Source organism: Limulus polyphemus, unplaced genomic scaffold, assembly GCF_000517525.1.
Source record: "Limulus polyphemus unplaced genomic scaffold, Limulus_polyphemus-2.1.2 Scaffold2122, whole genome shotgun sequence".
Lineage (NCBI taxonomy): Eukaryota > Metazoa > Arthropoda > Merostomata > Xiphosura > Limulidae > Limulus > Limulus polyphemus.
This window is the reverse complement of record NW_013667732.1, coordinates 1-20,835: the sequence shown is the minus strand read 5'-3', so window position 1 is coordinate 20,835 and position 20,835 is coordinate 1. Positions and strand designations below refer to the sequence as shown.

Below are 20,835 nucleotides of genomic sequence, written 5' to 3'. Positions count from 1 at the left end.
TGTATTGATAGAAGTATAAGGAATTAAAATAGACGACTTTAGAGCACTGGTAGAAATGGAGAATTTTGATATAATGAGAATAACTGAAACATGGTTAAATGTAGATGATTTTAATGACAGAAATTGCTTTGAAATACAGGGTTATAAGTTATTTGATAGGGATAGAGTACTAAAAAGAGAGGGGGAGGAGTGGCTTTATATGTAAAATGGGAGCTACATCCTGTTGAAGTTGAGGATATAAAAGACAATAGCAAGGAGATTGAATCTATTTGGGTTTCATACCATAAACCTGCCACAATGTAGGACACACATAGTTGTTTAGAACATCAATGTAGGACTCAGCACTGTAATCCATACCACGAGAAGTACCCCCAGACCATGATACTGCCACCTCCAAACTTCACTGTTGGGACAACACACTCAGGTAAGTGTTCTCCAGGCATCTTCCATACCCAAACATGTCCATCAGACTGGAAGAGCATGTAGCGTGACTTGTCGCTCCACAGAACCAATTTCCTTTGATCCATGGTTCAGGTTCGGTGTGCCTTGCCTCATGCCAATCGATGGTGTGCATTTGTTATCAACAGCTTGTAGGCTGCAGCTCTTCCATGAAAATCCATGGCATGCAGCTCTTGATGTGTCGTGGAAAAACTTATAGGATTTCCTGTGGCTGCTTGCATCTCCAAACACAGATTCTCTAGGGTCTGACAGTGAGATGAGATAACCAGCCTTCTCCAGGCGCATCGGCTTATGTCAGTCAGTATTTTACGCCTACCTGGTCGTTTCTTGGACTAACTGTCACCTGTGGACTTCCATTACTTCAGCACATTGCCAATTGTTGAACTGGGAATGTTTAATTGTTACACAATAGCACATACAGACATTTTCCCCAAATAACATCCAACTATTCTTCCCCTCTGAAACTCTGTTATCTCTTTCCGTATACTCATCATTTGGCATACAAGTTTGAAATGACTTCCAAGCGAACCTCTGATCACTCTTATAGGCCAAACTATTTGCATATTTTGTCATCACACCCATTCAGAGGTGTGTCCCATGACTTTTAGTAGGATAGTGTATTTTATTTTACATTGATTAATGGCATATACAAAATGTCATAGAAGACTTAATTTGTGTTGTAACCTAAGTTCACTATGTTTAATGAGCTGAAAAAATCTGCTTTGACCAGGACTTGAATATAGAAATTGTAGAATCTTCAAGTTAAACTATTGATCTATGATCAAAGTTCTATCCATTAAATTACCAGGGCTAAAGTCCCAAGCAGGTACTTATTGTTACTGTAGTAGTCTTTTATGTCTTTGTACTTGCACAGACTTTTACCTGGTAATCTCACATGCATCTCATGCTGCATATAGTTTATGGAGTTCTAGTTCAGCTGTCTTTTATCTGTTTAATGTATAATGGATTTATATTTATTATTTAAAAACTATCATGCAACAAGCACTATATCTTAGTAATAGCAGTACAATAGCATCAACCATACTGTGGGCAGTAAGTTCACAAGAGCATGTTATTCATTGTGATTTCAAGGGGAACCTGGACAAGCTGGACCTCCAGGACTTCCTGGACGTCCTGGCTTTGGAAAGAAAGGTGAACCTGGACTGCCAGGTCAGCCAGGTTTGGATGGAGTTAATGGTGAACCTGGTCTAAAGGGTAAGCTTCAATGTATTCTTTAAAATATGTTATTTGAGTATTTTAACATACTTATTTAATTATCTGGCTTATAGTCTGTTAAAAACTGATGTAATTTTAATACTGTGGTTTTATATTAAGTATTTTATTTCATCAGGTAATGTTATTTTTATAAAATGTATGGAATTAATTTGTTAACTATGTCATTTTGCCCAGTGTTGAAAACCCTGTGATTCTAACTAACACTCTTCAACCAAGGTACATGTATGTCTCTTTTATTTGATCGAGGTGCACTCATACCCATCCCTTTTATTCCAGATACATTTATTAGTTTTCTTCTAGTATTAATACACTTATACTGTATTTATAGCTTAGATACACTCCAAAACAACCTTTCCATTCCAAGTATACTCAGATATAAACTTTCCATTCCAGGTACACCCATATTCCCTTTCAAGTCCATATACACCCAAATCTCCATTCCAACCCAGATACACCACAAATCCAACTTTCCATTACCAGTATACCTATATTTCTCTTTCCAATCCATGTACCTCCATATCTATCTCTCAAACCTAGTTACTTCTGCATGTCCCCTTCTTGGCTTTGTGCACCATTATCCTTCTTTTAAGCTCATATACAAATATATATTTTACTAGCTCAGTTGTGCCTTTATCTTCTTTTTAGTCTGAAGATATTTTTATTGGTCTTTCCAACTAGACCATATGCACTTATACATAGTTTGGGCACAATCTGTTGGTCATCTAAAGCTAATAATAATGAAAAAAAGAAAAAAACTAAGAGTTATTATCATTAAACTAATTTTACCTTCATAAATAAATAGTCTATTTTTAAAGTGCAAAACCTGAAAACTCATCTTTCATAATGAAACAGCATCAACTGCTGTTAGGCTAGGTATGTCCTAGCAGTTAGCGTACTGGAATGAAAATGTAAGGTTCATGATTTGCACCACCATTGCCACAAAAATGCACTACATGTTACTTTGGGACTGTGAATGTGCTATAAGAGTCACAATAAAATCCTACTATTTGGTCATACAATACTTTTTATTGAGTGCTATTGACTAACTGCCTTCCATCTAGTATATCAGATCGAAATTAAGGACTGCAATGCACAGCTAGATTGCTCTTTGAATAGCCTTGTGATAAAATTCTAATAAAAAAATCCAAAAATAAATTAACCCTTATTATCTGAGTTAGGTAGAAAGAATTATATCAATTTTTTATGTGAATAAAGTATGGATATTATCAAGAATGTATATTCTTGCTACTATGCTCTGTTGTTATAAAGTGAGTTTAACTTTCATTTAATTATTTAGGTGATAAAGGATTTCCCAGGTCGTGATGGAGAAATAGGACCAGAAGGAGAGCCTGGACTACCTGGGATTCCAGGAGAAAAAGGTGACAAAGGATTCCCAGGTAGACCTGGACCTCCAGGACAAGGACTTCCTGGACCTAAAGGTGATAATGGACTTCCAGGTTTACCTGGACCCAGTGGTGAAAAGGGGAAGACTGGACTACCTGGTCCTATTGGAGAGAAAGGAGAACCTGGATTTCCAGGTAGGATATGTTAAAGTAATTATTAGCTATTACATAAACAGGTTTACTACCATTTGATTCTAATTCACCCATCCTGAAGTAATTATGGATTATCTAAATTATAGTTTTTTCTTAAGCTAGAAATAATACTCCTATTGGTTTACTTGCTAGATTACCCCTTGTTAATAGTTTTAATCTATAATGTTTTACTTCTGTAGCTTTAGTTGCTAGAAATGTAGTTGAAAGTAATAAAACTATAGCAGGTACAGCTTTACCACAGAATTGTTTGTTTAATTACACAAACTATAACTGTATTGGTAATATTTACCTATTAAAAAGTATATAGTACAACTCTGTAATTAATTATTTAGTTGCTGAAAGTATAGTTGCAGTGTTAATGTTTCATTGTTTAAAATGTAGTAAGTATAATTAGAATTGTTTATATAGTTGCAGTGTTAATGTTTCATTGTTAAAAATGTAGTAAGTATAATTAGAATTGTTTATATAGTTACAGTGTTAATGTTTCATTGTTTAAAATGTAGTAAGTATAATTAGAATTGTTTATATAGTTGCAGTGTTAATGTTTCATTGTTAAAAATGTAGTAAGTATAATTAGAATTGTTTATATAGTTGCAGTAGATATAGTTCGTTTTTATTTAGCTGTTAAAATTGTAACACCTATAGCTATCATTAATGGTTTAGTTGTAGTAGATACAGTTTAACTGATTTTTTTTAGCTGTTAAAATTGTAACAAGTATAACTCTATCATTATTGGTTTGATATGTATAAAGTATAGATGCATTTGGTTTTCCCAGCTGTTAAAACTGTAGTAAGTATAGCTCTAATATTAATGGTTTAGTTGCTGAAAGTATAGTTGCAAAGTTAATGGATAAGACAACATATTTTCTCTTTATGTTATTGTTTTTCACAATGAAAAACGTTTAACCCAATCTTATTGTTAAGTCAAATACAGTAATAAATTTTATCCCTGTGTTCCTGTTCTCCAACCACAATTGTATATAAACATAGTAAGTAATTTTAATTCAATGTTTAATCTTTTCTATCTTTGTAACAAGATCAAGTATTATATTTCTTGTTTAGAGAAGAACTATACCTTCCAAAATACTATGGAATTGTATATCTTAAAAGTGATGTACTGTTATTGAATAATTTTTAAGGAAAAACATTGGAATGTGCAAAATTGATTTCTTAAAACTTTGTTATTGTTTAGAAATATCTATCTAAAGATAACTTTATAATTTAATGTTCCTAAGATTTATTTATTTATGCACAAAATTGAATTAGTAAATATTTCACCTCGACTTCCTCTTTATTAGAATAAATACTCAAAACGTTTTTTAAATTATTTTATGGTGTTATTTCATTTATAAAAACTGTGAATTTTGGTTTTTATTAAAGTAATTGAACTTGATCACTTGTTCCAAAAAAGGTCGTGATGGATTGCCTGGATTTGATGGGCCCAAGGGAGACAAAGGTACAGCTGGTTTTCCAGGAGAGCCAGGCCTTCCTGGAGTCAAGGGTGAAAGAGGTTATCAAGGTCTTCCTGGCCCTCCTGGACAACAAGGTGAGAGAAATTATTTTACAGTACTGTGGATTATTCATGGTAGACAATAAAAATGTGACATAAAACTTAATTTTCACAAAAATCTTTGTTATATATTTCAGTATTGTATAATTGAAATGACTTATACAATTATTTATTTATTTCTTACATTAAGGTGAAAAAGGAAAAAGTGGACCAAAAGGAGAGAAAGGTGTCCCAGCACCAATAAATTTGTATCGTGGTGAGAAGGGAGATAAAGGATTACCAGGAGAAATAGGAGAATCTGGACAGAAAGGAGAGTCAGGTCCAAGAGGACCTCCAGGACTGCCTGGTTTGTATAAATGTTGATTTGTAATATAAAATATTTTAAAGTTTTATAGTAATGTAATATGTGCTTAAATTTTGAGAACATAAGATAACAATCCCTGTTGACTTGTGAACTGAAGTTTTTAGCTAAAATGTTTAAAGTGAAAGAAGACACAATTATTTTTTATAGATTATATAAAAAACAAAAGTTTCTATAGATTTATGAAAAAAAGGTATAAGTTAAAGTGTTGTCTAATTGGAAGTTATAAGTAATTTCACTATATAAATAATATATGTAATAAATAATCATTCACCAGGAACTTACTTTGTAAAAGAATCAATGCTATAGACAAAAAAAAGAAATTACAAACAGATAAATATCATGTACAAAAATATCTGTAGCTTTCTATCCTTATAAATGACAAATAATAAAAAAGATTTACTTTATTGCTTATCATATTTAATCTCTTCTATAACAGGTCTTCCAGGACAACCAGGGAGAAGGGGACCTGTAGGTTTACCTGGATTGGTTGGCCCTCAAGGATTAAAAGGTGCCGATGGTTTCCCAGGTATACCAGGACCACCTGGTAATTCTGGTCTAAGTGGACTATCAGGTCCACCAGGACCTCCAGGTCTGCCAGGAGGTGATTATTTAATGGGAATTCTGTTGGTACGCCACAGCCAATCTTCTAATGTACCTCAGTGCCCGCAGGGTATGCAACGAATGTGGGATGGGTACAGTTTGCTTTACATTGAAGGCAATGAAAAAGCTCATCACCAAGACTTGGGTAATCACATTTTTCTTATATCCAAAAGATATTATTTTAAATACCTCAGCTTTTGATCTTACATATGCTACTTCTGTATATCTGATCTGCAAGTACATGCTTAATAACATGTATATTACTTTCAATGAAACTTGCATTTATCACATGGGTGCTTTGTGCATTTCATGAAATGTGTTTTAACACTTTTTACCAATAGCTTGCTTGTACCTTTTACATTAACACACTTATGACATATGTTAATTTTTTCACCAGCAGCTCTGCCTTCTATCTTTTGTTATGATTATCATGTGTCTTATTCTGAGAAAAACCTTTTTAATTCAGAAGGGTAACCATAACAAATAATATTTAATAAAATCCGGAAATTCGTTGCGGAAAATGTAATATTCTAAGTTTATTTATGTTTCTTCCTTTGAAAACCAACACAACTTCATACTGATAGATAAATATTTTACGTTATTCCTTTACAATTCAAATGATATGGATCTAATTAGATTAACATGAGTAAATCCAGTGGCAGCTTGTTAAATGAGGCAAGTGAAGCACCACTTAACATAGAATTTTCATTTCCACATCTCTAATCTAAACCAATTTTTTTCTTTTTTATAATCAATAATTATGCTTTAATTATAATAATCTTTGAGAGTGTAATAAAACATCAATTATTTGCTACTAAGGCTTCAATCATGGTTTAATATTATTGCATAAAAAACACTCAAACAAAGAATATTGAATGTATCAGAATGGCCCATTACTATGCCAGCAAGAGAGCTTGGTTAAGTAAGTTATATATTACCTCACGAGGATATGGGAAACAGGCTCTGCAGAGATGAGAAGTTGGGGAACATGATGTAAGTTGACTTCAGTTGATTGAAAATGTAGCCATGTACAGCATTTCCTGTTTTACTTACCTGTCAAAAAAAGGTCACCAGCTGTCACTAGTAAACCCTGAAAAATGTACAAACATGTAAAATGTTAAAAAGATCAATATTAAAAAAAAAATTGTTTTTTGGGGGAGGAGCAGAATCAGCCATTTTCCTTAGAAATAAAAATGTAGTTTAGTTTAAAATAAATACAGCTTTTAGTCTCTGATTGGTTTTACTTCATGTCTAAGTGACATCAAAGTTTTGATTAAAAACAGATAATGTTTCACAACCATTATAAACATGGAATAAAATTTTCATCACTAGAAATGACATGAGCCATAATTTTGTAAAAATGATATAACTAATTTCCTAACAAAAATTATTAAGAATTCTAAATCAAATACTGATGTGCTTAAAAATATCATAAATTTTATTGCTTCATGGTTAGTATATTATACATAACCTTTGCTCACTCATTTCCTTTTCTTGTGTGAGTAGGCTATGCTGGCTCCTGTCTTCAACGTTTCAGTACAATGCCTTTCCTCTTCTGTGACTTCAACAGTGTTTGCAACTATGCTAGTCGAAATGATAAATCATATTGGCTTTCTACTACTGCTCCTATTCCAATGATGCCCGTTGGAGAAGAAGGAATTCGCCAATACATCAGTCGCTGTGTTGTCTGTGAAGCCCCTGCTAATATTATTGCTGTTCACAGTCAGTCTCTTAGCATCCCTGATTGTCCAACAGAATGGAGTGTACTTTGGATTGGTTATAGTTTTGCAATGGTAGGTAACTTCTTAATGATGTATTTTGATCACACACTCTCTTTTGATAAACACCTCAAATCTTAGCACAAAATTCCTGTTTTAGATTCTTTGCTTTTCAAGTGTCATATTTATAAAAACATACACTCCATTATTTTAATTTTCTGAATAAATTTTATAGTACAGCACTTGGAAATTCAAGACATCATGATTTCTGATAAGCAACCTACAATACTGTGAGACGAATAAAGATAAAAAATACAAATATATTTGCACAGTCCTGACTGTTTGTGAGTGGTGATTTGTTAAAGCAAGAAACAATTGTTAAAATTGCACTTTTCAAGCAATCCAACAACGACATACTTTTGTGTTTTTACAGTATCACTATGGCTAGTATTACCAATACTGTTAAAAACTTGATGTCTTATAGGTTAATCTTGATGACTTGTAAAATAATAAAGCTTCAGCCATTAGACAGTATTACTCTGCCACCTTGCCTCTCAGGTCCTGTTATCATAAAATTAGTATCAAATAACTACATGACTATAACACAAGATGCCTGGCATGGCCAGGTGGTTAAGGCGCTTGACTCGCAATCTGAGGGTCGCGGGTTCGAATCCCTGTTACATCGAACATGCTCGCCCTTTCAGCCATGGGGGCATTATAATGTGACGGTCAATCCCACTATTCGTTGGTAAAAGAGTAGCCCAAGAGTTGGCGGTGGGTGGTGATGACTAGCTGCCTTCCCTCTAGTCTTACACTGCTAAATTAGGGAAGGCTAGCACAGATAGCCCTCATGTAGCTTTGCGCGAAATTCAAAAAACAAACAAACAAACAATAAGACAAGATCTTTCCAAAAATACTGTAATTTGGGGCATAATGTTTTCTTAGGATATTTTAAAAGAATGTATAAATGTTTCTGAGTGGTGTATAACCACAAATTACTCCTCCTCCCTTCCACTGAAAAGTTTTCCAAACATTTACTGTTGTAGTATTTCTTTAGCACAACTTACTAATTAGCATTAGGTTAGCTTTCTTCAGTGCTTTGATAAGGGGTGAGGAGGAATGAGTAAACCTAAATGTGTCTCAACTTAATGTTCAGACATGATCTATAGTATATTTAGCTGTTTCCTGAAACAGAATCCCAACCCCCTTTTGATCTAGAGTATACTTAGCTGTTTTTTGAGACAGAATCCCAACACTTGTTGATCTAGAGTATATTTAGCTGTTTCTTGAGACAGAATCCCAACCCTGTTGATCTAGAGTATATTTAGCTGTTTCTTGAGACACAATCCCAACCCCTGTGAGCATCAGTAACAAATGTTACTCACATGGCTGTCATAGCTTTATTGAGTTGCTCTTAAATGTTTCATTGGATTAATGTGAGAAGCTGTTTACTAATCTCAACATCTGAATTAATGAGCAATGATAAAGCAATAATGACAAAATGAAGCGTACCACATCCTCAAATGAGTTTAGCAACTGAAACCTCTATGATTTTTGAAGCTTCCTGATTTTAAACAGCTTTGTCTTCAACCAATTTATGAAATAATCTGTCAATAAAGTTACTGATTGATTACCCTCGAGTGTTCCAGGTAGCAAACTCTAAACAAAACTTGTTATCCTTTACAAAGGTTCTTCATCAGGAGCTTATTTTGTAAGTGCACAAAGAGTTGAGTTTTTTTTTACCGACATTACATTGCTTAGTCCATTTTTTCCAATATTTTAAACTGTTTTCCAGTATAAGTAATATCTAGCCTGCACACCAAAGTATCCACATGTGAGTGAATTATGAGCTTTGTCTAATGCCTCTCATTTTAGAGTATATGGGTCAAAAATGTTACAAAAACTGTCTTTCAGTTCCAGCTGGAGAAGAAGAAACCAGCATTGTTTAGTTATTAATCTAGTCAACCCACTTATCATTTGGTAACCTGATCTTCTCCTTAAACTCATCCTATGTCAACCCAGGACTAAAATAAACTTAGTCATCTTGCAAATGTTTTTCTCAATATGTTTTGTTTTTAACCTGCTACATTTAATAATATTACAATTTACAGGTAAACAAGGAAATGGAATTTGTATTACTATGCTGAGCATCTTTTCCAACTTGTATGTTAATGATATTATTTAACCACCTTGCTGCTTGACTTGCATGGTTTCTTAAATCTTAAAAACTGTTTCAAAGCAGTATGATCAGAACATAACCTGAGTCTTGTTATACAAGTAATGTCAAAAGTGACATTGTTTAATTGTTTCAGTTTAAGTAGCACTTTATTTGGATATAAAATACTTTTACTTTTTGATATAACTAAAACTAAGTCAACACCTTACCCATAGCTTCCTGACACTACTTAGTGTCCACTATAAATAGTTTTGTAAAATTTGAATATAGTGAAGTGGGAGTTAAAATCAATGCATCCTTATTCACAAAAAAAAATATTTTGTTTTACTTCTTAACACAGTTTCACCGGTTTGTGCATTTTTGTAAAATTGCTTATCAACCAACTATAAAAAAAAGGAATCCCTTTGGCTTTGCACAAGTAATGGGCAACCTAAGCTAATCCATGGTCCACATGTGAGGCTCTCAAACACACCCTGAAGGGCTGCAAGATCCCCTTCACCAGTCATAAGCCAGAAATGATATATCTGAATAGAAATTAGCTATATATATATGAAGCATATCTTATGATGCAGGAGGGCTTGGCTAAAGCAGGGAGCCGTATGCATACTGCAGGTTTCCCACTACTGCTTTAAATCATAGATGTTCCTTTATTATATCTGCTAACAATATCCCTATAAGGACTACTTCTTATATACCAAGTAATATTTAATCTTTCAAAGGTTTTTGGATCAATGTTTAAACCAAATCATGAAACATTATAAACTCATATAAACCCCATTCCAAAAATGAAAACTGTTTTGTTTTTGTTTTAACTAGCTGGCAACTCAGCCTCTACTTGGTGATATACTCACTAGCCTTAAATGCCAGGCTTTCCACAGCACAAATAAAAAAATGGTGTGGAATTTTTTTAGTTATTTAATTTAAAACCAGAAAATCCACAAAAGTAAATTATTTTGTCCTATTTTGTTTAATACTAATACAATAGGTAAGGCCCAAAAACTTGAGGATGACTATTAATATTTTGTTTCTACATGTTCTTAGCATATTTATCGACCTCTTGCAATTGGACAAAGGTGAGGCTTTATTTTAATAGGGTTCACAATACAAGTATCAATAATCTGATAAGCCAAATTAGTTATTACCCCCATCTTCCAAATTCACCTTAATATTGAACCAATAACTAGTTTAGAGCATTTTTATTTTACTATCTCTTAAATATGAAGCTGTTGAGTCCACTAATAACTTTAGACAACATCATAATTCTGTCAATACCTTGTTGTAGTCATGGAATAAAATTGCTCAGTAAGATATGAAAGAGCTAATTAATGATGTAGATTTAAAAATGTGTACAGATATAGTTGGTAGCCCACACGTTACCAATCATGGTTTTTTCTCTACAAGCATGCTGTAGAGTTTAATTTTTCTACATGTATATCACTTATAAATCACTTTTTCCTGGAAGTATTGGCCAGACATGGCCAAGTGGTTAGCAGGCCTAGACTTCCAATCCCAGGGTTCATGATCCATGTCCAACTGCCTCTAAAACACTCTCTAGATTTTGGGTCATTGGTGTGTTATAAGAGTGATAGTCACATCCCACTATTTGGTTAAACCAGCTGGCTTCCCTCTGGTCTATACATAGATAGCCCTTATATAACTTTGTGCAAAAATCCTAGACAAATGCTCAAACAATCCTGGAAATATAACTATAATTTCACATCCTGCACTCAACCATAATCTTGACAGGATAATCTAATCTTTTTCATTTGCTATCTTTATCTTTGCCCTTTAAAAACACGATACTTTCACACAAATCCAAAACCCTTCCATTGGTCAGAAGCAAGTCCAATCCAATATTCACTTCTTGTTAATATCAACAACTAATACTTCATCTAACACAATACAAATACCAAGATCAAATTATATAATTATAATTCTTTGTACAGTAATCTTTTGCAATTATAGCTTTTATGGAAAACCTGGTTTTATCAACTCTTCAATCTTCCAGGTAATTGCTACCAACTTCTATGACTTCTGAACTAAGCAAGTCTTTAATTTTAACATGCCTCCTGTAAATTTCAAACATACCATATAATAATATACTGCTTTACAAGGTTACATTTGTCCTGCAGTATTATTTGTGATGTAATTTTCTTATCCAGATAATTTTAACATACAATGTTTCTTTCTGTATCATTTTTCAACATCAAGTTAGCATTTTCGTCTAATATAACCTTCCTTCACATATAATCTTAACATAGTTTTTCTTTCCTATGAGTTCTTATTTAGTACCTCTACTCATAAGTTACCTATCATAGCTGTTAACTATTTTACATATTTTCACTGTACCTTTTTCATGGTCTCAAAAAAAAACACTTAAACCAAGCCTCTTTACATGTTCCTCTTCTACTTTAATGGTCATTCCTCTTCCATAGTAACAGTTACAGCTTCATTTATATCTTGAAATTCACTACAATTTGACTTGCAATCTAATTGTTCTTATATCTAATGCATTTTTTGCTCTTCATTTTTCTTAAGTATGTACACAGCTGAGCTCTGTTTAATGTTTATCTTGTTTAACTCTCTTTCTTAAAGCTGTAACTGCTAACCCATATTTAAATCTTTATATGTTTGTCATGCAACACTATGCAACATAACCATCAAAATGTATTGTTTTCAGCTTTATCGTAAATGTAGACACAACTTTGGTAATCCTGTGATCAAATCATATCATAAGAGTTTGTTTGGTTTGGATGTATAGTTCTTTAGTCACCACTAATAAACTAAAATACTTTAGATTTGTGGATAATATGTGACGTACAGTAACAATTAGTTATCCATTATCATTATTCAGAAATTAACAAACTTATCATTGTAGGACTTTTAAAACCAGAATTATGTAACCCAATACTTTAATTTGTTTCTTAATCAAATACTTAGTCAGAAACACCTTGATATAATCTAGTAAGTTACCTGAAGTGTTTTTTTTTTACTTATAGCACACAGCAGCTGGTGCAGAAGGTGGTGGTCAATCCTTGTCCAGTCCTGGTAGCTGCCTAGAAGACTTCAGAGCCACTCCATTTATTGAGTGTAATGGTGCTCGTGGGACATGCCATTATTTTGCTAACAAGTATAGTTTTTGGTTATCTACTGTAGAACAACAAGCCCAGTTTGAGCGGCCTGCCAGTGAGACCCTTAAGGCTGGTAATCTCAGGTCTCGTATCAGTAGGTGTGCTGTTTGCATCAAGAATACAAGTTTAGGATTCTTGTCATGAAGGAACTTTAAGCTTTATGTGTACTTTTTTCTGCAATAATAAAGATGTTTTAAAAGATTAAAAATATAAAAAATAATAATAATACCCATATTCTCTCAAAAGCTTTCATAAATATAGAGATTTCAGTGTTTTTTATTCACTTTTGTTTCTAATGCAAAAACCAAGCATATATATATATATATACACACACACATTATTTTTCCAAAGTATAAACTGAAATATTTTACACAGTTTAATATACTTGTTTGTGCTACTTAGTTCCTGCTTATCTTTTCCTTTTTTATTGTAAAATTTGTTCATTGTAAATGACCAACCTAAAGAGTCTTGAGTTCGGAATATTTCACTTATTGCCTGTGTTTTTTTACAACTTAATAGTGCAAAATATTAAGAACTTTATGTAGACTATGCATATTTTTTATCCTTTTACTATTCTTTGTGTAGGTAAACAGTATATGGTGCTTCATTACATTACAGTAACTGATGTTTTGCTAAATGTCTCACATTTTAATAAAATTAAAAAGCAGTTTTACAGCCCAAAACATCCCAAAATAGCTTAGTTCAATAGAGCGGCAACTGCAGGATTCTGAAAGTGGGGGCCAAAGGGGTGCCAGATGTATTGACTTGTAGGGCAAAGTTTTTAATTTTATATTTTAAAATGATAGGTAAAAAGTCATGGAGAACAAATTAAAAAGTTCAAAAATAGAATTATTTTTGCTGCAGAATGTTTTCTTGAATTTTTATTTTTGTTTTAGTAAACTGAAAATTACCAAGCTGACTTACAATAGTAACTTTCAAATGTTCTCAGTTCTTACTGTGATTGGTTGCAGAGGTAACTATACATACCAGAAATTAGACTATGTATCATTGGATCAGGTTTTCTTATGTACAGTTATATGATGCCTGAAGACTTGGTATTCTGTGAGCTGTTGTTTTCAATACAGATTTTTGGGAAGATGGATAGACAGACACACAAATATTTAAAGTTATACCTGCTACCTCTCACTTCCCCCTGATGTTGCCACTGATTCAATAACAAGATATGAGAAGTAATTTCTCAGCTTAAAGTAATTTCTGTTTAGGTAAAGTGTGCCTTATTCAAATAGTAATAATAATAACACTGGTTCAAAAGTTAAAGACGTGTTTGTGAGTGTTGCTCTATTTCATCCAACAGACAGAGTACTGGTGAAATTGTCAATGCCAATGTTTTTGCTTTAAACTGTGGTTGCATGTTTGTAAAGAAGGAAAGTTTAATTCTAATACTATTAGTAAGTTATATTGCAGTCATTTTAATCAGAAATTAAACATTGTCAAAATATTTATACCCATCTTGCATAGTTTCTTGAGAGTGAATCTGTATTAAATTTGCAAATAAACACTGGCTAAAACTGTGAAAAGTACTTTTTTGCAACATAATCTTTATAGCATATACGTTTTTTTAGGAACTTCTGATATGATAATTTAATCTAATACATTTTAAATAATTGCAGTGAACTTAAATATAATGCTTATTATTTTCTTTATTAAGTCTATTATTGTTGTGAAAACGTAAGTTAGACCAAAAGTTACTGCTATTAACGTATCAGTTACACTGTGAAATAGTAACAAAGCAACTTGAATCATTCGATATTTGCAAACTAGTAAAAGCCCAGTATTCAGAAATATCGATGATATAAAACAGGTGATGATACAGATCTTGAAACATTTAGAATTCCTATAGATATTTAGTAAAAACTTTACTCACCATGTTAATTTAAAACAATGGTGTAAAATAGACCTTCCAGAATATATATGCCATCACATTAGCTGCTTATGTCTTTTTCTTAAGTTTTCCAAGTTAAAACCATAGGTGTAAGCTAACAGAAGTGATTAAACAATTAAGAATGTATTTAATGACCCCCATTCTCCAGTACTTGATATTTACCTATGCTCCCAAAATGCCTAAAACTAGGAAGGGCCGTTTCAAAACATATCCCATAATACCTCAAAAGAACAATACTTTTTCCAACCTTGCTCTTGTATCTATAAAGCCAAAGGTGCCTCAAACAACAAGGAAACGCAAGTTCAGTATGGCATAAAAAAAGATAAAATATATTTTCTTGTTATACCTAGTTGATATTGAGAAGTACATTAACTAAGATAATTAAAAATCTTCTTTTTTTTTTAAATGATACATGTATATGTATTTTTATAAGCTTTATAACATTTTATAAGCTTTATCTCCCAATGACCTCTTGAGTCTTCTTCTAGTTATTAAGCTTCTCAGTTTCATCCCTGCATTAAACTCTTCACCGTTGATTATTTTTCTAATAAGATATTTTAATTAATTTAAATTTGTATCAAAGGGTTAAAAGCCTGGGTAAACAACATTAAACATTTTATTGAAACACCGAAAAAATAAAGTTTAAAACAATAAGTTAAAATCAAGAGTCGAAAACCTATTACGTGTTACGTTTTAACACTATCTAGTATCTTCATTAGTCGCTACTACAGCGATTATCCACGGTTTCGTTAATATCACGTGATATTCTGTGATATATTTGTATTGGTACCTCTTTCACGCTATTTTCATCCTCTAGGATACACTATGACTCATGAAAAATACATTGAAGTTTGATATTGTATTTGGCTACAATTTTACTATATTTCTAATTTGGAATATGATTTTCTGTTACGATGAAATTTGAAAACTGTTAAGCATTGTAAAAACTAATGTCAAGATCCCAAAATCTTTGTTCTAATGTATCAGATTAACTTATAGAAAACAAACATCAGACAAAAGCCCTAAAATTGTTTATCCTATTAAATCTATTTAACAAAATAAATAAATTAACAAGAAAAACTAGAATTCACAACCTACAACAACCACGGTGATCCATATATCAAAAGATAATCTGAGCAAATTACAAAAAAAAAAATGCATTTAAACAAGATTAAATCTAACCCCTGCATAACTTTAAGCAATATTTTAGTTAACCCAAAAAATCCTATCCAACTCGAAAACAGGATTGTTAGCGTATATAAATTTTCTTGTAAGATATGCCATGAAACCTAGTATGGCGAAATGCACTAAACATTGAGTACGTGTATAAAAAATACCCATCAAAATTATATCAAATTCCAATGCTTAAGGTTTATCAAATCACATCCTAAAAAAAAAAAAATCATAACATTTGGCTAAATTCTATAAAATATTTCAAAATATTTTTCATAGGTCATGGTGTATTCTAGGAGGAGAAAATCAATTGAATACAATTACTAACACAGATAATTACAAAATATCACGTGCTATTGCAGTAATTGTATTTAATCCCACGCACTAATGTACAACATTTAGCAGCTACTGAGAAATACGCTAGGTAGTATCGAAACGTATGGCAGGTTCACGACTATTGAAATTTTTTCTAGTGTTTCAACAAAATGTCTAATTAAACTAATTTACAATTCGTTTTTCATTTGAATAGCATTTCACAGTGCCATGACTTGATTATGTGTACGTTATCATCAGGCCCACCGAGAGGGCGGGGAGTCCGAGGAATTTTTCTCGGATGCCCAATGCCTTGAATGGGACCCTAGAGAAAGAAAGGGGGGGAGGATTGAATGAGAGAGGTGTAATATATAACAATTCTTCCCCGGTGCCCATGAAAACTCTCGGCGATCCTGGTTGCCATTCCTGTTTGACTTAGTTCAGATGTTATGAAATGAATTTGACCACGTGATTAATTTGTGTTTGTTTGTTTGTTTTTCGGAATAGCCCATGTTGTAAAAAGTTAAATAAAGGAAAAAATGCTTTACACTGCCAAAAATATATTTCTTTCATTTATTCTACGGACTTTAAATAAGAATAGCCAAACAAACACTATGTTGAATTATTTGTATGAATATTGTTTTGTATTACAGTTACATGACCTGACAAAGTTATAACAGCAACTCCAGTTTTCCTTACCCTTTTCTTTTGATTTCTTACAAGTATTGATTTACCAACATCATAATTACAAGATGATAATACGTATATATACAAAGCCAAATACTGCGTTGATTGTAAACAATCGTCATAATACTTATTATTTTTATGAAAAACTGGATGTGTGAGGGTTTTTTCTCCTGTAAGTTATTTTAAAATAGTTAATTACATAACTGAGATTTTTTCGGAAGCTGTAATTTTTTTTAAAGCGCTATATATTTTACTACTTCGAAAAACCATTATTTTATTTTATTTTTTTACCTACTGGTTTGTTAAAATCTGAGACGCCCATCTATCACCTAACCAGTTGGAATGTTTCCTTTGCTATAGACCAGGTGGTTAGGGCGCTCGACTTGCAATCTGCGGGTCACGGCTTCGAATCCCCGTCCCATCAAACATGCTCATCCTTTCAGCCGTGGGGGCGTTATAATGTGACGATCAATCCCACTATTCGTTGATAAAAGAGTAGCCCAAGAGTTGGCGGTGGGTGGTGATGACTAGCTGCCTTCCCTCTAGTCTTTCACTGCTAAATTAGGGACGGCTAGCGCAGATAGCCCTCGTGTAGCTTTGTGCGAAGTTCATAACAAACCAAACCAATCCCTTGCAATAACCAATGCTCCTTGAATTAAAAGTTTTGTGCAAAGGTATGAAAAAACGAAACGTGTGGTTGGATTTTATTAAACTATGGCAAAACAAACTGGTAGTTGTTTTGTAATAACTGAGTTAAACTATTTTTTTAAATTATCAGATTTACTAAAATTACAAATAACTGTCATTGATATGTAATGTACAGCTACATAATGGTCTATGTGCACGTAATATACATAAATTAGTCTCACGTTATATTATACACAATTAATAAGAAAAAAATATCCGTAATCATTGTTTTGTGAAAAAAAAAGCATTGCATCTATTACGTAAACAATCGCCAACGGTGGGGTTCAGTGTCAGGACATTTCAATTTTAACTGCAACATACTCATCATTTAAGTTAATGTACTTGTTTAAAAACAAACTTTAGGAACAATGTTTGAACACTCCTCGTTTCCATGGTTTTTCTACTTAGGTTAATGAATAGGATTGAAAAGTAATTTCAGAGACATTTAAAAAAGAACTATCATAAAGTTGTTAAGGTCGCTAAACAACGTGAATTTAGAAATAAAGGTTCTTTTAAAATTTTAAGCAAAATATTTTTGTTTTATCTTACAAATATTTACTTACCATCATCATACTTACAAGAAAATATTACTTAGGCATTTTTCTTATTTTAGGAAAAGATTCTACCAAAAATAATATAAAAAAATATAATTATTTAATCATTGCGTTATTGTAAAATACACGAGAATACCTAAAGAAGATACTGTTGAACCGATTATTATGAAATTAACAAAAGTAAATAATTGATCAAATCTTACAATAAAGCATGATAACAAATTTACTATGATTATAACTAATAATTATGTTAAAATGCACGAAAGGTGCCAAAAATGCATAAGACACAACTACGAAGATAAAGTGATTTCAGTATGTTTGGCTGATGTTAAGCACAAAGCCACATAATAGGCTATCTGTGCTGTGCCCACTACAGGTATCTAAGCCCGGTTTTTAGTATTATAAGCTTTCAGACTTACTGTTGGGTGATTTTACATCCACAATACTGAGGTGATTATTACCACGTGTCTGAATAACTATCGAATACTGGCAACTGTATGTATTGTCAGTTAAGATATTTTATACAACTGAGCACTTATTTGAACAGCTCTACTAGCCGGAGAGAAAGTTCAGTGATAAATTACATTAATGAAGTTAGGATGGTAAATTTTAATTCTCCATTTTTTTTAATAGGATTACATACTAACCTAGACATAATAGGTTTAATCATGTTATTCATACAACTATGAAACCTTTGTTAAACCTGCAATACCAACTTCAGTAGATAACTTGTACTTATAATCCCAGTTGTTTATTTCTAATAACCTTTCTCTCTCTCTCTCTCTTGTTAGGAGCAACTACTTTTCTTTACAAGTGTTTGCAGACGTTGAATTTTCAAATATAGAAAGTTTAAATACCCTATCTCTTCTAATTTGAAATTCAAATTTTCTAATTTTGAAATTGTATATTTCAAAAAAAAATTAATAAACACTTAAACAAGAAATTTATGAAATGCTAGCCTATAATGCAAGCTCAGGACAACAGCAAAATCTTTCGTTTAATTGCAAAATTTTACTTACAGAAACGTTTCGTATACTATGCGTTGCTTTTTGTTGTAAATGATGATCATCTTGTGGATAATTAAAACACATAAGATAGCATAAGCTTTTGGATTCAACTTTCATGACAAAATCCTAACGCTTAAATTCTAGTTTTAACTTGTAATGGTGTTGGTATATTTAACCTGAAAGTCACTTTATTCTACACATAGGCTCAACGGCCAAATCAAATATCCCTAAGGCTTAGACATAGGCTTCCCTAATAAAGAACTGTTGAACAGAGGGAGGGCAACCACACAACAGCATTCTCTTCTTATGCAGCTACAATTAACTGAATAGTAGGATTGAGTGCCACAGTTATAACATCCTTACAACCGAAAATACGGGGCGTATTTAGAAACACATCACGATTCGAATGTTGGACCTTCCCATCCATAACCCATCTTAAAACTTAGGACATACCTAGCTCAAATCCAACGTAAGAAAAACCCAGAAAACATTACCTTCGTGTAAAAATAAATGTAGTCTCTGTAACAGACAGTGCCCTTAGGGCTAGTCGTTGGAGCTTCGATTGTACTGCCGATTACACCAAATTTATTTAGTTGAGGATTGCAGTGGTGAGTTGAGCTCACAAGTCGTTAACTCGAGGTAATTTACACTTACAATAAAGAAACGGATTCCGAGATTGACATTAAACAAAATACATCAACATTTATTAGGTGTTTCCACATAGTATACACTTTTAATATCAACAGTTAAACATTTACTAAACCGTTAGTTTCTTAACAATTCTAACTTTCACTTTTCAGTTAAACACTATTAGCCACAAGATATAGAATATTTCTCTCTATTATAAACATTAACTTCCGTTATTAAACTACATTAACTGAATAAGAGAGATAGGAATTCTATACTTACAACAAGATTGGACTGGTATATCTCTGGAGGTTGGAAATCTTTATGTTCATGTTGACTTGGGAAACCTCGATTCGTCCTGGAGAGAACTTCAACTCTTTCTGGAGATCACTTCTTCCTGGAGATTCTTTCTTGATTTTTAGCTCCAGACACAAGTTATGATACTGTATTTTCTTTGTATCCTTTCGATTTTCCCAATATTGTTCCTGGCTACCCACAAGTAGTCCTGACACTATATTGGCTAATTTCTGCAACTCATGGCGTTTCCAAAACAAGAACCAAAACTGTCAAGTAATTGGTTACTGTGCTGGTGATTTCTATCATTGCCTTCACACTTGTACTACTACAATGGTCTGGAGTATCAGATCTCACATCAAAGCACCAATTTGAGATGCTATTGTTACTTATCTGGTCGTTTGTTAATTTCCCGTAAAAATTCTTTCCGAAGAACGTCAGCGATATAAGTCCTTTCTTAAATAAAGCTAGTTTATTCTTTCTCAATACAACTTTGCAAAACACTTAAGTTCCACCGTCACTTTAACTTAAACACACGCTATAATTCACAACGATTCACACACTTTACTTACGGTCACTACCGCTCGCTTGACTCGATTATCTGTCTATCTGCTCTCCATCTCCGCTTTGCTTGCTGGGCTTTTATACAATAAAAGAGGGCGCCTAGAAAAGACTAGAGTTGCCAGGAAAAGTCAAGATCCTTCGAGAATCTCATGACGTGTTACCAGAGTCACGTGACTTCCGCTGTCGTAACGCATCTAACACTTCATAACAAGTATATATGACCTTAAATAAACAGATATAACAGTCAAAGACAATAAATGTTGCATCTAACACCTCA

The 20,835-nt window shown here is 32.7% G+C and overlaps 1 pseudogene; it reads left to right on the top strand.

Annotated features, from left to right (window-relative positions):
• LOC106466015 overlaps positions 1 to 16,009 on the top strand; it is an 80,697-nt pseudogene extending 64,688 nt beyond the window's left edge.
• Positions 16,010 to 20,835: the final 4,826 nt, after the last annotated feature.